Source organism: Podarcis cretensis (genome assembly GCF_951804945.1).
Source record: "Podarcis cretensis genome assembly, chromosome: 13".
In the NCBI taxonomy this organism is placed as follows: domain Eukaryota; kingdom Metazoa; phylum Chordata; class Lepidosauria; order Squamata; family Lacertidae; genus Podarcis; species Podarcis cretensis.
In genome coordinates this window covers 27,977,330-27,997,232 of record NC_137182.1, presented here as the reverse complement: position 1 = coordinate 27,997,232, position 19,903 = coordinate 27,977,330, and the positions used below count along the sequence as shown (strand labels likewise).

The window sequence follows — 19,903 nt, the reverse complement described above, 5'->3', positions numbered from 1 at the left end:
CTGCATTAAGCCAAGGAATGGGCAGGGCCTTGGACCTGGATGGGTCCACTGAACTCAGCAGGGAGGATGATAGGGACAAAACAAGTTGGCTCCACTCCCTGTCATTGGTCTTGGACCTCCCTATCTCCCACCCTACCAGAGATGTGTTCTACTGCAGAGACATGGTTTCTCAATTAAAGAGTAGGATAGCTGTTAGTTGTGGAGTGGCATGAAATAATAATTATAATAAGGTCCCAGTCTTTCCTTATTTATTGTGTCTATCCTGAATTTCTTCCATGACATTCAAGGCAGCATAGAGGACAGCCACGTGGTTTAGCTTCAGCAAGATGACCCAAAAAACCCAAAATGTGCCTTTCAGACCACACCCTGGGGCTCTTTCCCAAGAACGGGAGTACCAACTTTCCCCACCCTCCAACAGGTATGCCAAAATCAGCGTGCAGCCCGAGCAATGATTGATGGGAACGCTTCATCGGTTGGGTTCCAGTCTGTTGCACAGACCGTAAAACTTTCGAGGGAAAACACTGAAAGCTTCAACGCCTTGGCACCTTTCTTTCTTTCTTTATAACCCCGGCAGCAACTCTCCGGGCATTCCCTTTGGAGTTCTGCCCCGCGGAACTCAAGAGGGAATCACTTTCCCATCAAGCCCACGCAGGACCCGGCTTTACAAGCCTATGGACAAAGCTCGAGCAGAGATGCTGCGAGAAGCCGGCGCCTTGTCCGCTTGGCAAGGGCCGGCGTGTCTTTCCGCGCAGCGCGGGGCAACGCTGTCGGGTCGCGCGGGCTGGCGAGAACTTGGCGCCGGGAGGAGTTGGGCGCTCTTGCTCCAAGAACCCACCTCCGGCCGCGAAAGATCCGCCGCGCAGGGACCGCCGCCGCCGCCGCGCGCCCCGGCGCACTCGCCCTCGGCCTGCAGGGTGCAGGCGTTAGCTAAGGCGGCGGCGGCGGCTGTGGGGAGGAGAGGAGGAGGAGGAGGAGGAGCCAGGCCGGCCTCCTTCCCTTCGGCTCTCGAGTCCATTTCCCCAGCTCGAGTGACACAAACACACCAGGCGAGCGCCGCCGCTGCCCAAGCCAGGATCTTACAAACCCCTCTCCGCCGCCGCCGCCGTCCCTGCCGCCGCCTTCGCCTTCGCCGCTCCGGGCCCGTCTTCTCGCAGGCGCGCCGAGCACCCGAGCCGATCCCCTCCCCGGGGGCTGCACCGAAAGAAGCGCGCGGGGAAACTCCAGCTTGCAAGCAAGGCGAGGGGAAGGGGAGGGGGGCACGACGCCAGCTTCCTGCTTGCAAAGAAGGGGGGCGGGGGGAGAGAGAGAAGAAGAAGACGAAGAAGAAGACGAGGAGAAGCGGCGGCGGCGGCGGCGGCAGCAGCAGCAGCAGCAGCAACCCGAGGTAGGTTACAGGGGGCCGAGAGGAGGCGAAGGGGATGGCGCGTTTCCGAGGATCCTCTTTGGGGAGGGGTGGTGGTGGTTTCCTTCCTTCCTTCGCGTTCCTGAACCCCAATATGTCTTCCGTTCCCGGCCCCCCACCCTCTCCCAGCTGTCTCCACCCTGCGCTCCCCGTCCCATCGCAGCTGTTCCTGTCACTGCCAACGTTGCAAATCTAAAGGAGATCGGGCAGGGGTGGTGGGGGAAAAGGTGGAACAGCCCCCCCCCCACTTTCCATATAGGGATTTTTTTTTGGTCTTTGGAATCTTGTGGAGCGCAATGTTTTCTCGTCTCTCTTCCACCCCCCCTTCTCGTTTAATCTCATCACTTACTCTTCTCCACCCCGCATCTTCTCTCCTCCCCCATCGGGTTTGGCACACTATATATATATATATGCGTGCCATATATGTGTGTGTATGTGTGGCACGCACATACAGACACATATATATACTGTCTTTTCCCCAGCAATGGAGAGGAGAGTGCTTTTAAGGAGAGAGGGAAGAAAAAGGGACACACACACACACACACACACACACACACTTCCTTTAACATTTTTTTGCTGGTTTGTTTACTACCCTCATCAAGAGCTTTGTGCCAACTTGGGGTTTGCAGTAATTTTTCCCATGCAGAAATAAGAGGTTGGAATTGGAGTGATTCCCCGCAAAAGCAAAATTCTCTATAATGTACCCCAGTAATCAAGATTATGTGTTCTGCAACTTAACTAGGAGATAAAGCAGCTGTTTGGGTTGGATTGATATATATCTCTTTTTTTTCCTTGTGTGAATCCAGTACTTGGCACTGTTGGTGCCTCGGATTCTAATCCCGAGTGGGTTTGTGTTTTTCTTATTTCATTTTACTTGTTATATTTAACACTTTTTTAAAAAAATGGTTTGCAAAGGCCAAAGCTAGGAAACTAGTTTTGACATTCACTTTGGGGTGGAGGAGTTTGGAGAGGGGATGGCGTTTTATTTTCTATTGGTGTTTAAAGGGGGGCAAATATGGGTAAATATTTTCTTAAAAAATAAGGACGTTTGGCATGTGGCTGGCCGATCACAAGTCTGGGGGGGCTGTAGGGGGGACTGCGTAGTGTTTGTTTCACATTGGCAGCAGGGCCCATTTTCTGGCTGAGCTGGATTTAACTTTGCATGTTGCAGTCCTTCTTGCCCCCCCCCCAAAAAAAAAATGGGAGGGGAAGGGTCGGAGGGGTGAGTGATGAGTTCCCCCTCTTGGCTTGATCAGAGAGAGGGGGGAGGAAGGGGGTTACTTTGGGTTGAAAGGGACCCATGCAGCAGGGAGCCTGTCCTTGAAGGAAGGGGGGTCCTGAGGGTCGACGCTGATCCTCAGTTCTGTGGTCGTGGTGACAGCTGTCCATGATGGGACATGACTGGGGGGGGGGTTTAATCCTTGCTGCTAATGCATCCTGGTTCTTAAAAATCAAAAGCCTTGAGATGTGTGTCTGCAAAAGCTTCTCACCCCCAGCTCCCTGTGACATATTTTATTTAAATGTGAAAATGGAGACAGCGGTGGTGGCAGTGTGTGCTGGGTGCAGGATAGCTCCGATATGCTGCTGTGGCCTGGAATTGTGCCCCTGTTTTTATGTCCATGGCAGCCCAGACAGCATGCAAGTTTTTGCACGCATCTGGCCCGAGGGGGGAACTGCAAAGGCTGCCTCTGTGCAAGGAGGTGCTGCTGTGCTCTGCCCCTCCCTCTTCTCGTCAGACTTGGACTTGCTGTTTGTATATGTATATATATTTAATTGCAGCAAAAGCTCCCCACTTCCACCCATTTTGCTTGCTGGTGCCCGTTAAGGTGGGGTGCAGGACGCAAAGGAAGGGGGAGGAAGAGGGCCTGCCCCTTGACACAAAGCTGTCCCTAGAGGACTGTCCCTTACTGTGGGTCAACAAGAGGTGACAGGTCAAGCCAGGCACCTTTCAGCCCCTTTCCCCTGAAAATGTGGGGCACAGGGGGGTTTTTTGGGTGGGGGAGAGGAGGGGGCAGGTGTGCTGGAGGGGAAAGGTGGCTTGGTTAGGTGGAGAATTCAGTCCGCCTTGTTTCTTTCTACGTGGGTCCAGCGCTCTCTGTCTGGATGTGTGCATGTGCGACCCTCTCCACTCCCTCTGGACCCGTGTCCCTCTCTCTTCTTTCACTAGCCTTTGGCTCCCACTCTGACCCCCATGTAGGGATCTCCCTATGTCCGCCTTTAGCTGCCTTGCCCTGCCATATCACCATGCAATATTAATTGTCACATTACCTCCCTTCGGAGAGCCAGATGACTTTTGCTCTGTGTATGGGGCGCGGGGAGGGTGGTATCAAAGTCACCTTTTACTGTGGGGGGTGGGGAAAGAAATTCTATAGCTAGTAGGCTTTGAAGGAAGTTACAAGTGTTGGTTGCATGTTGGTAGTAGGTAAAAGGGCAAAGGTCGTGACCTGGAGAGCAACTTCAGCCTTGCCCACCCTAAAGGAGCTTATGCGGCCTGTGAGCAATGGAGGGGTGAGCGCAGGCCAGGCAATGTGACTTGTCCAAAGTCAGAGGTCAAAGCTGGGAATCCAACCCATAAATCCTTTATTTTCCTGCGAGAGCAGAGTTTTGTCAACATCGCAAAGAGCTTAGGGCAGACTTGGGGCGTTTTCCTCCGTCGGTACACTGAAAGTCCTTCACTGTCGTTGTCCCGTCCTGTGTCTCCCCCCTCCCCACATTCCCTACCCTTATAAAACGTTACAGTAAATATTTTAAAATTTGAAATGTCCCTCTTTGCCTTTGTATATCACAATGGCACCATTTGTGCATTTAAAAGACTCGAAAGGAAGTTGTAAGGGTCTTTTGGTAACACATGTGAAAACACCCCTGCTGGATTTGAAGTGTGTGTGTGTGTGTGTGTGTGTGTGTGTGTGTTACACATGCCCCCCTACACACACACACACACACACACACACACACACGGAGGACCTGTAAATTCCCTTATTCCCAGGCAACTGGGGCTTGGCAAAAGCATCAGAATGTATTGTCTCTGCTGTTGGCTAAGGAAAGGAGAGAGAGGACACTGCTTTTCAAGTATCCTTTCAGTTTCTCAAGAGAGAGAGAGAGAGAGAGGTGTTGTGCTGTCCAGCTTTGGAAGCCCTTCCGTCCCAGTTCCAGAGGTGTGGAAGAAGCAAACTGTGATTACTCTACAGTGGTAGGAAATACACTTTGTGTGTGCTCAGATATGCTGTCCTTTGCATCAAAAAACAGGTTCCTGGCTCTGGTGACTTGTATTTGTAGGTGGAACATTTTTGGTTGGTACTGGAATGTAAGTAAGGGGTGCTTGTCCTGAAGGTGGGGCTGTGTGTGTGTGTGTGTGTGTGTGTGTGAGAGAGAGAGAGAGAGAGAGAGAATATATCTGATAGGGCGAATGGGTGCTCTGCTTTGCTATGGCTGTGCCCAGGCAATGTTTCGTAGGAGCCCAGAGGTGCCACTGTGGGGAATAATCTGCAGTGGGCAGCTCAAGGGCAGCATTCTGGTTGCAAGCCTGAACTGCCTGTACGATATGTGGGTGATTGTGCTTTTGTGCTTTTGCTGGAAGCTTCCCGACAACAACCAAACAGGTTTCCCTACCTGTAAACATTATTAGCTATGTAAATAATTATTAGCAGACGTGTGCCCACACTTGCGTAGTACACCTCGGACTTGGTGGCAGCACCGTTAGCCAATGCTGTGTGCCGTGGCTTCCGGCTGGTGAATGCTACAATGCTGGTTTGACCTTTGGTTGCGATGACTCTGGGGGATACCCTTCCCCTGGGACCATTGCTGATTCTCCATTCCGTATTGACAAGTTGCTGCTGCCATTGCAGAGAACAGAGCAGACTGCAGGGTGATATGCTGGGTTTGCTTACCCACTCGAGCATTTGCTTCTAGGGTTAATCTTACATCGTTCATTTCCCTTCTTGCTCAGAGACGTCCCAGGCCGGTCTGTTTGCCATCACAGATTACTGGGTTATTTTTCATTGTAAACATTTCTTTACGTTAACGTGATTGCATGCACCCCCTCTAAACCCAACACTTGTGTATATTGGGGGTGCTTATGTGTATCTTCCTTTTAGAGGTGTGCGCTGGTGTCTGGTCTGCACATTGTACGGGTTTGCTGCGCAAGGGTGTGTATGCACTCAGTTGCGGTGTGTGCCCAAGTTTCTCGCTTGCTGTATATGCAGGAAGTATAATATTTGCACGTGCCTTGTAGGAATACAGTACCTATATACATTTGCTCACAAGTGTGCACTTATGCATACAGTTAGCACTCAGCTTGCATGACCACCCAAGCAGTTGTGGGGGATATACATATTAGGAGGCTTGGCCAATAGATAATACCTTGCTTGGAGCCATTTGGTGAGCTTCATGGCCGGGTAAGGGTGTTGCATCTGTCCCTGGTGCATTTGACACAGTAGTCTTTCCATTGCACCACACTGGTTCTTGTGTAGCAACAGCAACATAGGCTGACCTTTTACACAGTATGGCTGTCTGAGTTTCACTGCTGCAGTGGAGGAGGCCCTGGAAGCGCTCAGCCAGCATTAGTGGCACTATCCTCTGGTGCCAGAAACCAAGGACACATGGTCTCTTAGCAGGAAACCCAGGCATGGCAGACTTTGCTCAAAGATTAGAGATCTTGGGACCCAGGAATGGGCAGAACACTGCCAGAGAAATAGCCACTCTTTGCAAACTTTCAACAAAGTTAAATGCCCACTAATAAAACAATTTCCAACAGTGTTTTGTTGTGCCTAGATACATGTTATTGGGAGCTGGAAAAGCTGTGTCTTAAAAAAAAAGTCCAAGCTGCGGACCAAAAAGCTGACATTTCCAAGAGCATTCAGAAAACCCCAGAGTGCAGAAACTGTGAGTTGTGTATTTTCGTAACCACGGTGTGTAGCGGCTTTGTTTGGTAGGGGAGGTTGATGCCAAGAAGGTTATAAAATAAGAGGTGCTGGAGCTCAGACCTAGGTGGGAACCATCTACTTAATCCCAGAAGTTGTGGCGATTCAGTAATGAGGGAAACACTCTGCACATGCCCATAGGCATTCTTTCCCTTACTATGTTCCTGGCGAATGTTGGTATTCAAACCTAGAGGTTTTGTGCTACAGCAGCGAGATCTGAGGGTTTGTTTCTTCCTCACTGCCACTGGTGTTGGTGGCGGAGTGTGTTGTTATAATAATACACTGAAAGATGTAATGCTCTGTCTAAATTGTAAGTGCGCTGTGCGTATTTATCTCAGTAATCCTTACAACAAACTTGTCAAGAAGACCGGTGGTGGTATTAGGCTGAGACGCAGTGGCATGCTTAGGACAATCTAGCGAGCAGTTTGTGACAGAAGCGAGATCCTCCGATAACGTGACAACAGCTTATTAATGCCGTCTCTGCCAAAGGTTTCGCGTGGGGAATCAGAACTCCCTGGTTAGATGCTGCAATTTCTCCTTTTGGCCTGTATTTGCACCCTCGCTTTTGCTCTGCTTCTGGCAGGTAGCAGCAGCTGAATGCTGCACGCCCATAAGCCACCCTTTTGGTGAAAAGCAGCTCTCGGTCCCTGCAAGGCGTCAGGGAAGGGCAAACCCTGCTGGAAGGAAGCCACCCGAGAAGCTGGTCTGGGGAGAACTTATTGATCAGACAAGAGCCAAGCAGACTCGCCCCTCCCCTGTTGCTGTGGCCTAGCACGTCTTCAGGCAGTTCGCCGTCAAGTTACAGTACAGTATAGGCCACCCCGGCCGGGTTTTCTGAGGCACGCAGGTCTGCCGCTGCTTTTTCTCTTTCCAAATTCCCTCTTGCTTCCCGAAGGGAGATGTGGAAGTGGAGCAGAGTTCACCACGCCTGGCATAAGCAGGTGGAGTTGCTGTGTGAGGGTGGCGGTGGGCGGAGGGTATGTCAGCTGTGAAACCCACATGGAGAGTCTCTTCCCCTGACAGTTTTGATATAAATGGTTGATTCAAAGGGGCGGGGTGGCGAAGATGGGGAGAAAACAGGCCCAGCTCCACTGGGCAGGAATGCTGTTTCTGAGGCCACTACAGAGGCCTCCTCTGATTGAGGCCTTAAAGATTCCCTCAAACATCTCCCTAGCAAAGGGGCAAAAATGGCATAGCCTGGAAAAAAGTGGAAAAGGAGCCGGGGTGTGGTGGGTAGGGAAGCTTTGGCTGAATATTGTCACTGTTATCCACATTCCATCATTTATCCTTCCTCTTGGTTTTAATGTATCTCCGTGGGGTTTTGTTGTCTGCTTGTTTGGTTCCAAGTTGCTATTGAATGCCTTGGGCAAGACAAAGCAAGCAAAAAGGTAAAGGACCCCTGGACGGTTAAGTGCAGTCAAAGGCTACTATGGGGTTGCGGCACTCATCTCGCTTTCAGGCCGAGGGAGCCAGCATTTGTCCACAGACAGCTTTCCAGGTCATGTGGCCAGCATGACTAAACTGCTTCTGGCACAACGGGACACCGTGACGGATGCCAGAGCGCACGGAAACACCATTTACCTTCCCGCTCCAGCAGTACCTGTTTATCTATTTGCACTGGCGTGCTTTCAAACTGCTAGGTTGGCAGGAGCTGGGACAGAGCAATGGGAGCTCACCCCGTCGCAGGGATTCGAACCGTCGAGCTTTCGATCGGCAAGCCCAAGAGGCTCAGTGGTTTAGACCACAGTGCCACCCACAAATTTAATTAATTAACAATAATGATCATTTGTTCACCTTTGAGGACTTTGTCTCCCATCAGCTATGGGAGTTCTCTCAGGCTCCTGTCTGTTTCTCCATTTTTAGACTACAGCCAGGGATAGTTTTGCGGACATACAAATTGGTCTGGAGGGGCTTTGACCTGGGCACTGGTGTTGTAGCTGTTTCTAAATGTACTAGGAAATCTGGGTGGGTGGGAGATTTGATAGGTGAGTGGTTGTTGCATTGGAATTTTATTTTTGTTGAGTTTTATTATTGCCATTAAAAAATTGTTCTTTGAATTGCATATTGAAAAGAGGAAAACTGCACGCTAAACATCTCCCCTTGCACTGGCATTTATGTTAATTCTCAGCCTTTGGCCTTGAAGATACGGCTTCGTCCAAGTCAGGTTACCTGGAATTTAGAGAGGGGACAGTTGCCTTCTTTCTGTCCTTGGTCGTTCGGTTGACTTGTTTGAATCTGCCTGGAGGTTCCTCCCAGGCCACTGCCACAAATGCCTCTTCTGTAGTGCCCCTGCTCTCTTTTTGCATATGGGGATTTCAGACTTGTGGATTAATGAGCAGATGCAGTGGTGGTGGCGAAAAATTATCATGATTAGAGTACATTGCAGTTTTTTAGAACAGCAACAACAAACACTTCTCATCTTTCCAGTAATGGCACTGTGTTTAAAATGAAACGAAGATGGTAAGGTATGGAAAGCTAACATATGCTTCAGTGTTAGTATGGGGATACTGCTAGGAGTTTGAAAAATATTCAGACGCAGTTATCAGAATGCTGTCGAAAGGATAAAGGGGCAGTACTTAATTGTTGGAAACAGAGGTGACCAGGCTTGGACCTGCATTGGGAGCCTGCCGGCTGCCTTAGATTTAAGACTGCTTCCTTAATTCCAGATGTGATGGAATTTGCTCAATAAAGAGGGGAAATTAGTCTGTGCATGCTCAGAGGTGCATTATCCTGTATATCAGGAATGGGGAACTGTGGTCCTTCAGATGTTACTGGAGTCCAGCTGAAGGATTAAAACAAAATCCTTAGAAAGAGCCTGTCAGAGCCACCCTGGGTCCCAGCTCACAAGAGACCAAAGTCCAGTCCAAGTTATATACAAAAGGTTTTATTGAAGATCATTGTCGTCATTACATCCAAACTCCGTGGCTCCACATCTGTTACCCTTAGATGTTAGAAGTCCCCTCTGAGTCCGTCCCTCCCCTGCACCAATTTAAGAGGCTTGTGCTGCTCCACCTTTTCCTCTCCTTCCTTTTCCGCAGGGTCTTCCTGCCCCCCTGTGTTCCCTCTTTCCGGGACTCCCCAGAGGCTGAGTCTTCTCCTGCCTGCTGCCCCCTCCTTCGTGCTTTAGCACCAGGCTCCTCCCCAGAGCTCTCCCCACTTCCGCGCGCCTCCACATTTGAACTTGGCGCGCGTACGTTGCTCCTCACCTTCCTTTCAACAGCCACACTGCTCCCGGTACTGCTTTCCGCCCCTTCCGGCAGGACGTCTTGCCCCGATCTCCTTCCCCCCTCTGCTCCTTGTTCTGTTCCTCCCGACACACTGGTAACTCCACCCTCTTCACTCCGTTCCGGTGGAGAAGCAGGTCTCGATCTCCAACTCCCACTGGCGGTTCCCCCTACGTTCCCCTGCTCCTGACTGCTTCCCCCTTGGGCTCCCCTTGGCTTGACCAGGGGGGCTCCCTTTTGGGAATCCTCCGATTCACTGGACGGACTCATGGACCATCTCGGGTCATTGTCGTCCTCTTCCTCGTCAGGCTGGAATCCTTCTCCCTCACTCTCGGTCTCCTCCCTCCTCTGCGCCTCTCTCCCTGAACCCCTGACATCCATCCCCCCCTCGAAGCCCCCCCTTCCCCCCTCCCCCCCATCGGGTGCGGGTTGTGGGAACTGCAGCTCCTCGGAGGTAGATGCAGGATACAGTTCGGCTACGTCCATGACCTCTGCTGGCAGCTCGGTGTACGTGTGTTCGAATTCGGGTTCTTCACCCAAAATGTTCGCAGTTCCCTCTTCCATTGCTACTTCGTCTGGTGCTGCCGGCCAAGGCCCCTTCAGCCATTTCTTGCGCCAGGCTTCCTCTGGTTGCTCATCCCACCAATAAGAGGGCTCTGTGTCCACCCCCGAACACGATCCCCTGGGCGAGTTTGAGTTCGGCGTTCTTTCCTCGGCTGAAGAAAAGCCGTGGAAAGTGCTGCCTGAACATGTGGGGGTAAAGAGCCAGTCATCGAAGTACTCGGCTGGCATGGGTCTATGTGGGAAAAGGGCATGGAACTCGTCCTTTAAAAGAGGTTCGTCTAAAGCGTAGTCCGGCACCCACCCACTGGCACTGACTGGTGCACCCTCTCTGACTAGAAAGTATTCTATTCCCTCTTCCCCCCATCTCGAGTCCAGGATCTCTGTGACCTCGTTGAGTGGTTCGACCCTAGGCGATCCCTCCCTCCTAGGTGACTCTGTGCGTGGCTGCGGTACTGTTTCAGACTCCTGAAACCTGTGCGGGGCCTTGTAGGGAGTGAGCACCGACCTATGAAAAACCGGGTGGACTCTGGAACCTTCGGGGAGGGCCAGTCGAAAAGCCACGGGGTTGATCTTAGCCTCCACCTGGTATGGTCCTAGCTGCCTGTGCCCTAGCTTCTTCTTGGCCAACGACTTGGTTGGCATCGCCTGGGCCGCTAACCACACCCAGTCCCCCACCTGGATGTCCTCTCCCACTCTTCTGCCTTTGTCTGCCTGCACCTTATATGCTTGTTTGGCTAGCTCCAAATGTCTCCGCAGCTCCTCGTGCACCTCTTGTAGTTCTGCAGCGAACTGGTCGGCCTCTTGCGGCTCCCCCTCTCTTGGTGCTACGAACCCCGGGAAGGTCCTGGGATGACGTCCATTGTTCGCGAAGAACGGCGTCACCCCCGTCGACGCATGCTTCGTGTTGTTGTAGGCAAACTCCGCCATCGGTAGGTAGTCCACCCAAGCTGTGGGTCGCTGATTTGCATAACATCTCAGGTACTGCTGCATGATCGCGTTGACCCTCTCGGCCTGGTCGTTGGTTTGTGGATGTCTTGCCGACGCTAGGTTGATCTTGACGCGCAGGATACCTAGGAGCTTCTGCCAAAAATTGGAAATAAACTGGCGCCCCCTGTCGGACAGGATGGCCCGCGGCAGCCCATGCGCCCGGAACACGTGGTCGATGAAGAGCTTGGCGGTCTGTTCCGCCGTCGCCACCTTCGCGCAGGGAATGAAGTGCGCCATCTTGGTGAACAAGTCCACCACCACCAGTACCGCCGTCTTGCCTCTGGAACTGGGCAGGTCAGTGACGAAGTCCAGCGCCACCCTCTCCCACGGTTGCTGTGGTGTTTCCAGTGGTTCCAGCAAGCCCGCCGGCTTCTGGTGTACTGGCTTGGACCTCTGACAAGTGTCACATCTGGCGACGTACTCCGCTACTTCTCCTCGCATCTGGGGCCACCAAAAGTCCCTGGCCACCAGTTCTATTGTCTTCTCCCTGCCGAAATGGCCCGCACTGGGAGCGTCGTGCAACTGCTGCAGAACCTTTGCTCGGAGCTCGTCGCTCGGCACGTAGAGGGCACCCTTGTGAGTTAACAGTCCGTCGCGTAACTGGAACTCATCGTCTCTCAGCGAACCCCTACGCAGCTCCTCTATTTTGGATTGTGCAAACTGATCTACCTGCAACGCGCGTCGCACTGCGTCCAGGTCGACCGCGATGGCAGCGCACGCCCACGCCTGCGGTGCAAAAATGTGCCTGGCTGCTATTGGCGCCGCTTCCTCAAGATATTGCGGTTTCCTGGAGAGCGCATCGGCTATAACGTTGGAGTCCCCTGGGACGTACTCTATCCTGAAGTCGAAATCCGCGAAGAACTCTGCCCAGCGCATGTGTCTTTGGCTCTGGAGTTTCGCCGTGCGCCAATACTCTAAATTCTTGTGATCCGTGCGGACCTGCACTGTGTGCTTGGCTCCAATGAGGAAATGTCGCCACGCTTTGAACGCTGCGTGAATGGCTAACAGCTCCCTGTCCCATATGGTGTAGTTTTGCTCCGCTTTGCTGAGCTTTCTGGAGTAAAAGGCACCGGGTCTCCAGTTTCCATGTGGATCTTCTTGCAGGAGTACGGCTCCAACCGCTCTGTCTGACGCGTCGGTCTCTACTCGTATGGGCTTGCCTGGATTCACGTGCAGCAGCTGCTCCTCGGAGGCGAAAAGGCTTTTAAGCTTCTGAAAAGAGCGCTCCGCCTGTTCCGTCCACACGAACCTCTTTTTCTTGGAACTGAGAGTGTCCGTGATCGCTGCCGTCTCCTTTGCAAAACCTCTGATGAATTTGCGGTAGAAGTTGGCGAAGCCGATGAATCTTTGGACTTCCTTCCGATTGCGAGGGCTCTTCCAGTCCAACACCGCGCGGACCTTGGCGCTGTCCATGGCCAGCCCCTTGTCGGACAGCTTGTAGCCTAGGAAATCCACGTCCGTCACATCAAACTGGCACTTCTCTAACTTGGCGTAGAGCTTGTTCTCCCGTAGTCTCTGCAGGACTTCCTTTACGTCCTTCTCATGGGCCTCCTCCGTTTCCGAAAAGATCAGGATGTCGTCGAGGAAACACACGCATTTCTTGTAGAGAAGTCCCGCTAGCACGTGATGCATAAATGCTTGAAAGACGTGAGATCCATTTTGGAGACCAAATGGCATCACTCTGTATTCGTACGTGCCCAGAGGCGTGAACATGGCCGTCTTCCACTCATCGCCCTCCCGGATGCGTATGAGGTTATACGCTCCACGCAGATCCAATTTGGTGAAGATCTTCCCCTTCCTTACGGTTGCCAGGAGATCATCTATCTTGGGCATGGGGAAGGCCTTGGGTTTGGTCTTACTGTTTATGAATCGATAGTCCACAATGAGTCTTTTTTGGGGCGTGTCCTTTTTCTTTACAAAGAAAACAGGACTGCCCCCCACCGCTTTCGATTCTCGGATGAATCCGCGCTTCAAATTGTGCTCTATGAACTCCCTGAGTTCTTGCATCTCGTCCTCAGACATGGAATACAGCTTTGCAGTCGGCAACTGCGCCCCTGGCACCAGGTCGATGGCACAATCATAAGGCCTGTGGGGCGGCAACTGGTCAGCTTCCTTCTCGCAGAAAACCTCCAGGAACCCCTCGTACTTGCGGGGTACTGCCTGCACCATGCCAAGTTGCAACTGCTGCTCAGCTCCCTCCTCCTGGCTGGACTGGATGCAATGTTGAGCACAGTACGATGAGCAAAAGGTGATCTGCCGTTGGTACCACGCTACAGCAGGACTGTGTCTCTCCAGCCAACTCATGCCTAATACTATAGGCGTGTCTGAAAGGCGGGTGACATTGAAGCTGATTACTTCTCGATGATTTCCAATCCTCATCACCATGGGAGGCGTCTGTTGCACAACTTGTCCTCCTAGCAATTTCCTGCCATCCACCGTGACTACGTTCAGAGGTGTTGTCGCTGGCAGAAGCGCTATGCGATGCTGCTTGACAAAGTGCGTCCCCACAAAATCTGCGTTGCTACCAGAATCAATCGTGATGGGGACTTCCAGGGTGGTTCCATTCGGCAACTGAAGTGTTGCAGTGAGCTGCACCGCTGGCTTGGGTGGTAAAGGGTCTGTGCGTTGCAAAAGCGCTGGGGACTGCTCTACAGATTCGCCTGGCTGAGCCCCAGCAGCTCTGCTTCCAGCCAGGCACTGTCGTTTCCCTGAGGTTGCTCTGCTTGCATCATTTCTGCTGCAACAGTTGCTAAAGCTGCAGTGTGTTTCTGCAGCCTCTGGGGACACTCTTTCGCCATGCGCTGTGCACTGTCGCAAATGTAACACTTCCTGGTCCCTCTAGGAGGCTGTGCCTTTACTGCACCGGAAGCTGGGGCTCTGGCTGTTGCTTGAGCCTTAGCACCACCAAGTTCCATGGGCTCCTCCCCCTGCCTTCCCAGTGGCGAAGGATGTGACTGACTGAACTCCCTGGGGATGAAAGAAGACGTCCTCGCTGGTGGACGCACCTGACGTTCTTCCTCAGTGTGCCAAGGACGTCCCTCGTGCCTTATCCCAATCGCCAAAGCCCTCTGCACAAGCTCCTCCAGGGTCTGGGGTCTGTCTCCCCTGGCAAGTTCATCCTTAATGGGACCGCTGAGCCCCTCCCAGAACAAATCCCTCACAGGTGCACAATCCTTCTCCCAGCTTAGCGCAGTCAGTAAAGCAAAAAATCTGGAATGGTACTGACGCACAGTGGCTTTGCCTTGCCGCAATCCAAAAATTTCCCTGCGTGCAAGATCCACATCTACAGTTGACTGGAAGCAGGCATCCATTGCTTTAATGAATTCATCTGCATCGCGGCGGGCAGGGCCATCTTCACGCCACAAATTGCGCAACCAGTCTCTGGCCGGCCCATGCAAGTGAGAAACAATAAATCCCACTTTCTCCTCCTCATCTTTAAAGTCATGACGAAGCAAGTGCAATGCATACAAAACGTCTGCTCTGAAACTGGGGTAGTGCTTCAGGTTCCCATCGAAGTGGGTGACTAGGCTGCCCCCCCTCCGTCCAAGTCCAATCCCTTCTGATCTGGACCCTGGGAACCCTTCCCTGCTTGCACGTTCCCACCTGGTTTGCAGGTCCTGGCAGCGCTTCTCCATTTCGTCATGCTTCTTCTGAGACGCAAGGACTGCAGCAGTGAGTTCGGAAACTGTAGTTCGCAGAGCTGTCAACTGCTCCTCCGCACTCATGGCTGTCACCGTTCGTGAGCTTTGCAAAAAAAAATTTTTGCGTTCTTTGGAGGGGACTTACTGTCAGAGCCACCCTGGGTCCCAGCTCACAAGAGACCAAAGTCCAGTCCAAGTTATATACAAAAGGTTTTATTGAAGATCATTGTCGTCATTACATCCAAACTCCGTGGCTCCACATCTGTTACCCTTAGATGTTAGAAGTCCCCTCTGAGTCCGTCCCTCCCCTGCACCAATTTAAGAGGCTTGTGCTGCTCCACCTTTTCCTCTCCTTCCTTTTCCGCAGGGTCTTCCTGCCCCCCTGTGTTCCCTCTTTCCGGGACTCCCCAGAGGCTGAGTCTTCTCCTGCCTGCTGCCCCCTCCTTCGTGCTTTAGCACCAGGCTCCTCCCCAGAGCTCTCCCCACTTCCGCGCGCCTCCACATTTGAACTTGGCGCGCGTACGTTGCTCCTCACCTTCCTTTCAACAGCCACACTGCTCCCGGTACTGCTTTCCGCCCCTTCCGGCAGGACGTCTTGCCCCGATCTCCTTCCCCCCTCTGCTCCTTGTTCTGTTCCTCCCGACACACTGGTAACTCCACCCTCTTCACTCCGTTCCGGTGGAGAAGCAGGTCTCGATCTCCAACTCCCACTGGCGGTTCCCCCTACGTTCCCCTGCTCCTGACTGCTTCCCCCTTGGGCTCCCCTTGGCTTGACCAGGGGGGCTCCCTTTTGGGAATCCTCCGATTCACTGGACGGACTCATGGACCATCTCGGGTCATTGTCGTCCTCTTCCTCGTCAGGCTGGAATCCTTCTCCCTCACTCTCGGTCTCCTCCCTCCTCTGCGCCTCTCTCCCTGAACCCCTGACAGAGCCCATAAGGAGAAGGAACTCTAAACAGCCCAGTGTGAACTGAGCATGCTCCGTGGCTGTGGAATACAGTCCTTTTGCTGATGGCGAGGAGTGGAAGCGTTGATCTGTGGCGGAGAGATGTGCAGTAGAATGAAATGGAGTACTGTATCCTGAGATGTGCCATGGGAGTACTATATCCTGAAAGAGTGGTTGTGACCCTGAAGAGGAGCACTTCACACTGCAATGCTTTGTTGAAGATTACATTTAGAACAGAACATTGTTTTGTTATCTTTGTCTTTTAATGAATGAGGCGGGACCGTCAAGAGGTGGCTAACGGAGAAGGGGACTTCAAGGCCAACGAAACCTGAACATTTATTTCTTGTTTCTATTTACACTTCCCTTGTCTCGTGGTTTCTATCGAGGCACATTTATTGTAAGCTGCAAAAGGAGCCATAGTTCTATGCTAAATGCGTGTTGGGGAAGGGGTATAGCATGTTGCATGGTTTCTCTCTCTTGCCCATCCTAATATTTTGCATCTGCGCTGGTCTCTAGCCTAGTCTCTAGTTGGTGCCATAAAGCCTTATGGGTCCCCACCTAGGACAATTCACCTGAGCACCTCGTTTTGATTTTTTCCAAACACTTTTTAAATAACTTGGGGGGGGGGAGGCGGGAAGAGACTGTGCTAAGACACCTTTGAAATTCCAATGTTTCTGCACAGTTTCTTAAAGTAGAAGATGCTGCCTAGGAACACTTGAGGTCTGTGATGGAAGAAAAGTGATAAATATATAAGAAAAAACGAAATAGTGCTATAATAGTGCTGATGCAAAAGGAAACACACACACACACACACACACAGAGAGTTAAAATCAGTGTTCAGATTTGTGCTAAAATGCTTGTCAGAGTAGGTGCTATTCTGAATATATTTTAATAATTTTAAATATATATAGAAAAGGTGCAAATTAAAAGATTGATTTTGAAAGGGGGAACTGAACTGGCACTGGCGGGCAAACGAAGTGTGCGCCAGTGAAGTTGTGCCAAATTCTAAAGGTGTGTCAATAGATGCACCCACTGGATAGGTTGCTGCTCGGGTCAAAGCCACAGTTGAAAGAGCAGCACCAAGCTGGGACTGCACTACTATTGCAACATTATTATTTTTTTAGGGTGGCGGCAGGGGGAGGACAGATTTTTTGAAGTTGCAAATAAGACAGAAGAACCTTACAGGGTTGGGGAAAGCAAACTGTTATGATATCATGCCGGTGCCCTGTAAAAAGTGAGTGGACAAAGGATAGCTGTCCCACAGTAGATTCCTAGCACTCTTTTATTCCCATTTTACAGAGAAGGGGCTTGGAGACAGTGAGCTGTCCTAGGCTACAGCACTATGAAGGCATTGCTAAAGAAGGCCCTAGACTTTTATACAAGGCCTTTCAGATATGAATCCAGTTCTCTGTTCGGTTATATGGATTTGAGGGCCAGTTAAAGTGGTTCACACTTGTCAGCGATCTCTGCCTGAACACCAGCTCTCTGTGCTTTCTTGTGGAGGCTGTATATGCAGCTGCCACAACGTGAGGTATCTCAAAAAAGGTGCCGCCACAATCTGTGTTAATCGCAGCATGCCTCTGGTGCATCTCCCCATAAAATCATACTTTGGAAGTAGGACAGAATCCGTTCCGGAAGTCTGTTTGACTTCCAAAAACGTTCGAAAACTGAATCGCGACTTCTGATTGGCTGCAGAAAGCTCCTGCAGCCAATCAGAAGCCGTGGAAGCCCTGCCAGATGTTTGTGTTCCCAAAGAATGTTTGCAAACCAGAACAATGACTTCCGGGTTTGCTGCGTTTGGGAGCCAAAACGTCTGAGTTCCAGGGCATTTGACAACCAAGGTATGACTGTTTAGAGACCCCAGTTCACATGAACCGCATTTCCAGGCGAATTCAGCCTGGGGCAGAGTTGCACTTCCTATTTATATCTCCACCAAGGAACGAGTGCAAGGGAGGAACTGTGCAGAAGTGGTATGTTACTTCACAAGGGCATAGCCCTGGTATGCTGCCTACAAATCTCTTAAACAAACAAACAAGTAAATAATACGAGGCGGCCTTTAATCTTTTCCCAAACTGCAATGCTACAGGTTTGCAACTCCCAATAACTGGGCTCTAAGCCATTCTTGTTCTAACCTTGTGGGCATTTAGAAAAACACCAGAATGTGGGCTCCCAGATCCTTTCCCAAAGCTTATTAACCTGTTAAACCCAGTTTGGCTTTCCACATCTATTGCGCCGGGAAGCAAAAAATTGTGGATGCCTGGCTCTTGTGCACCAAGAAATATGCTGCGGGGTGCAAATGAGTTGTATCCAACTTAAGTTGTATTTGATGAGTAGACCCATCAGAATTAATGAACCTAAGTTAGTCATGTTAATGAACTTCAGTGGGTCTACTCTGAGTAGGGCTAGTATTGGATTCAACAAGGCTAAGGCTTTTTGAAATACAGTGGTGCCCCGCAAGACAAACGCCTTGCAAGACGGAAAACCCGCTAGACGAAAGGGTTTTCCGTTTTGGAGGCGCTTTGCTAAACGAATTTCTCTATGGGGTTGCTTCGCAAGACGAAAAAATCTTGCAAGTTCCCGCTGGTTTTTTTTGCTCCCCCCCCCCTTTCCCAAGCCGCTAAGCCGCTTATCAGCTATTCCGCTGATAAGCCGCCTCTCAGCTGATCGCTAAAAGCCGCTAGACCGCTAATAGCGCTAATCCGCTAAGCCGTCAATGGGCTTGCTTCGCAAGACGAAAAAACCGCTAGACGAAGAGAATCGTGGAACGGATTAATTTCGTCTTGCAAGGCACCACTGTATTTATTGTTCCGCTTGGTACATTAAAAACACAGATGTCTGGGCATTTTTAAATGAAGACTAAAACTTGGGGCTGTGAGGTGATTCAGGGAGTCAGTATAACAGAGCAGAGCGACTTGGCGGTTTGAGCATATTACACGGATCCAGGCCCAACTGCACTGGCTGCCAACCTGTTTCTGGGCCCAATTCAAAGTGCTGCTGTTGTTGTTTTGACCTATAAAGCCTTAAATGGCTCAGGACTGCAATACCTCAAGGACCACCTCTCCCCATATAAACTGACCTGGTCTCTGTGATCATCACCTGAGGCCCTTCTTCGCGTGCCTCATCCAGGAGAGGTCAGGAAAGTGGCAACACGAGAACAGGCCTTTTCTGCAGCACCTCCCGTTTGTGGAATGCTCTCCCCAGGGAGGATTGACTGGTATCTTCATTATATATATTTAGGTGCCAGGCGAAAACATTCCTCTTCAACCAGCTCTTTGGCTGATTAATATTCCACAGCCTTTTCAATGTGTTTGTGGGAGAGCGGTTGTTTTGTTTTGTTTTGTTTTGTTGAAACTATTTATTTTGGGCTCTTATCCTGTATTTTAACTTGTGAACTGCCCTGAGATCTTTGGATGAAGGGCGGTATATAAATTTAATTAATAAATTAGCAATAAAGACAGGTTGCATGCAAACACATTTATTGAAGGGCGCCTTATTCCAACAGGCTTTTGAGAACTGACTGCTGTTAATGAAAGGGCTGGTGCCATGCTGTTTTTATTTGTATGTTTTTAATAGTTCTCACCTATATATTTCTATTGGGGACGCAGGTGGCGCTGTGGGTTAAAGCCTCAGCGCCTAGGGCTTGCCGATCGAAAGGTCGGCGGTTCGAATCCCTGCGGCGGGGTGCGCTCCCGCTGCTCGGTCCCAGCGCCGGCCAACCTAGCAGTTCGAAAGCACCTCCGGGTGCAAGTAGATAAATAGGGACCGCTTACCAGCGGGAAGGTAAACGGCGTTTCCGTGTGCGGCTCTGGCTCTGGCTCTGGCTCTGGCCAGAGCAGCTATGTCACGCTGGCCACGTGACCCGGAAGTGTCTCCGTACAGCGCTGGCCCCTGGCCTCTTAAGTGAGATGGGCGCACAACCCCAGAGTCTGTCAAGACTGGCCCGTACGGGCAGGGGTACCTTTACCTTTACCTATATATTTCTATTAAAGTTCAATTGTTTTTTCACGATATTTCCCCCCCTCCTTATGCTTTTAACTGTTCTTATTTTATCCGTAAGCCACCAAGGGTCCCTGTCAGCGAGAAAAGGCAGGTTATAAAAAAGCATGTTATAATAATAATAATAATAATAATAATAATAATAATAATAATAATATACGGCTTTTAAGAAAGAAAAGAAAAACAGCTTTGAGAGGCTGCAGTTTTGAGCAATGAGGAAGCAG

The 19,903-nt window shown here is 51.1% G+C and overlaps 1 protein-coding gene across 2 annotated transcripts in view; it reads left to right on the top strand.

The window, feature by feature from the left end:
• Positions 1-1,011: 1,011 nt before the first annotated feature.
• The window catches only part of THRA (thyroid hormone receptor alpha), a 128,519-nt gene continuing 109,627 nt past the window's right edge, over positions 1,012-19,903 (top strand). For both annotated transcript variants that reach the window (XR_013832363.1, XM_079948844.1), the window contains exon 1: positions 1,012-1,384. The gene's annotated coding sequence lies outside the window, so the exon portion shown is untranslated. The remainder of the gene's footprint in view (positions 1,385-19,903) is intronic.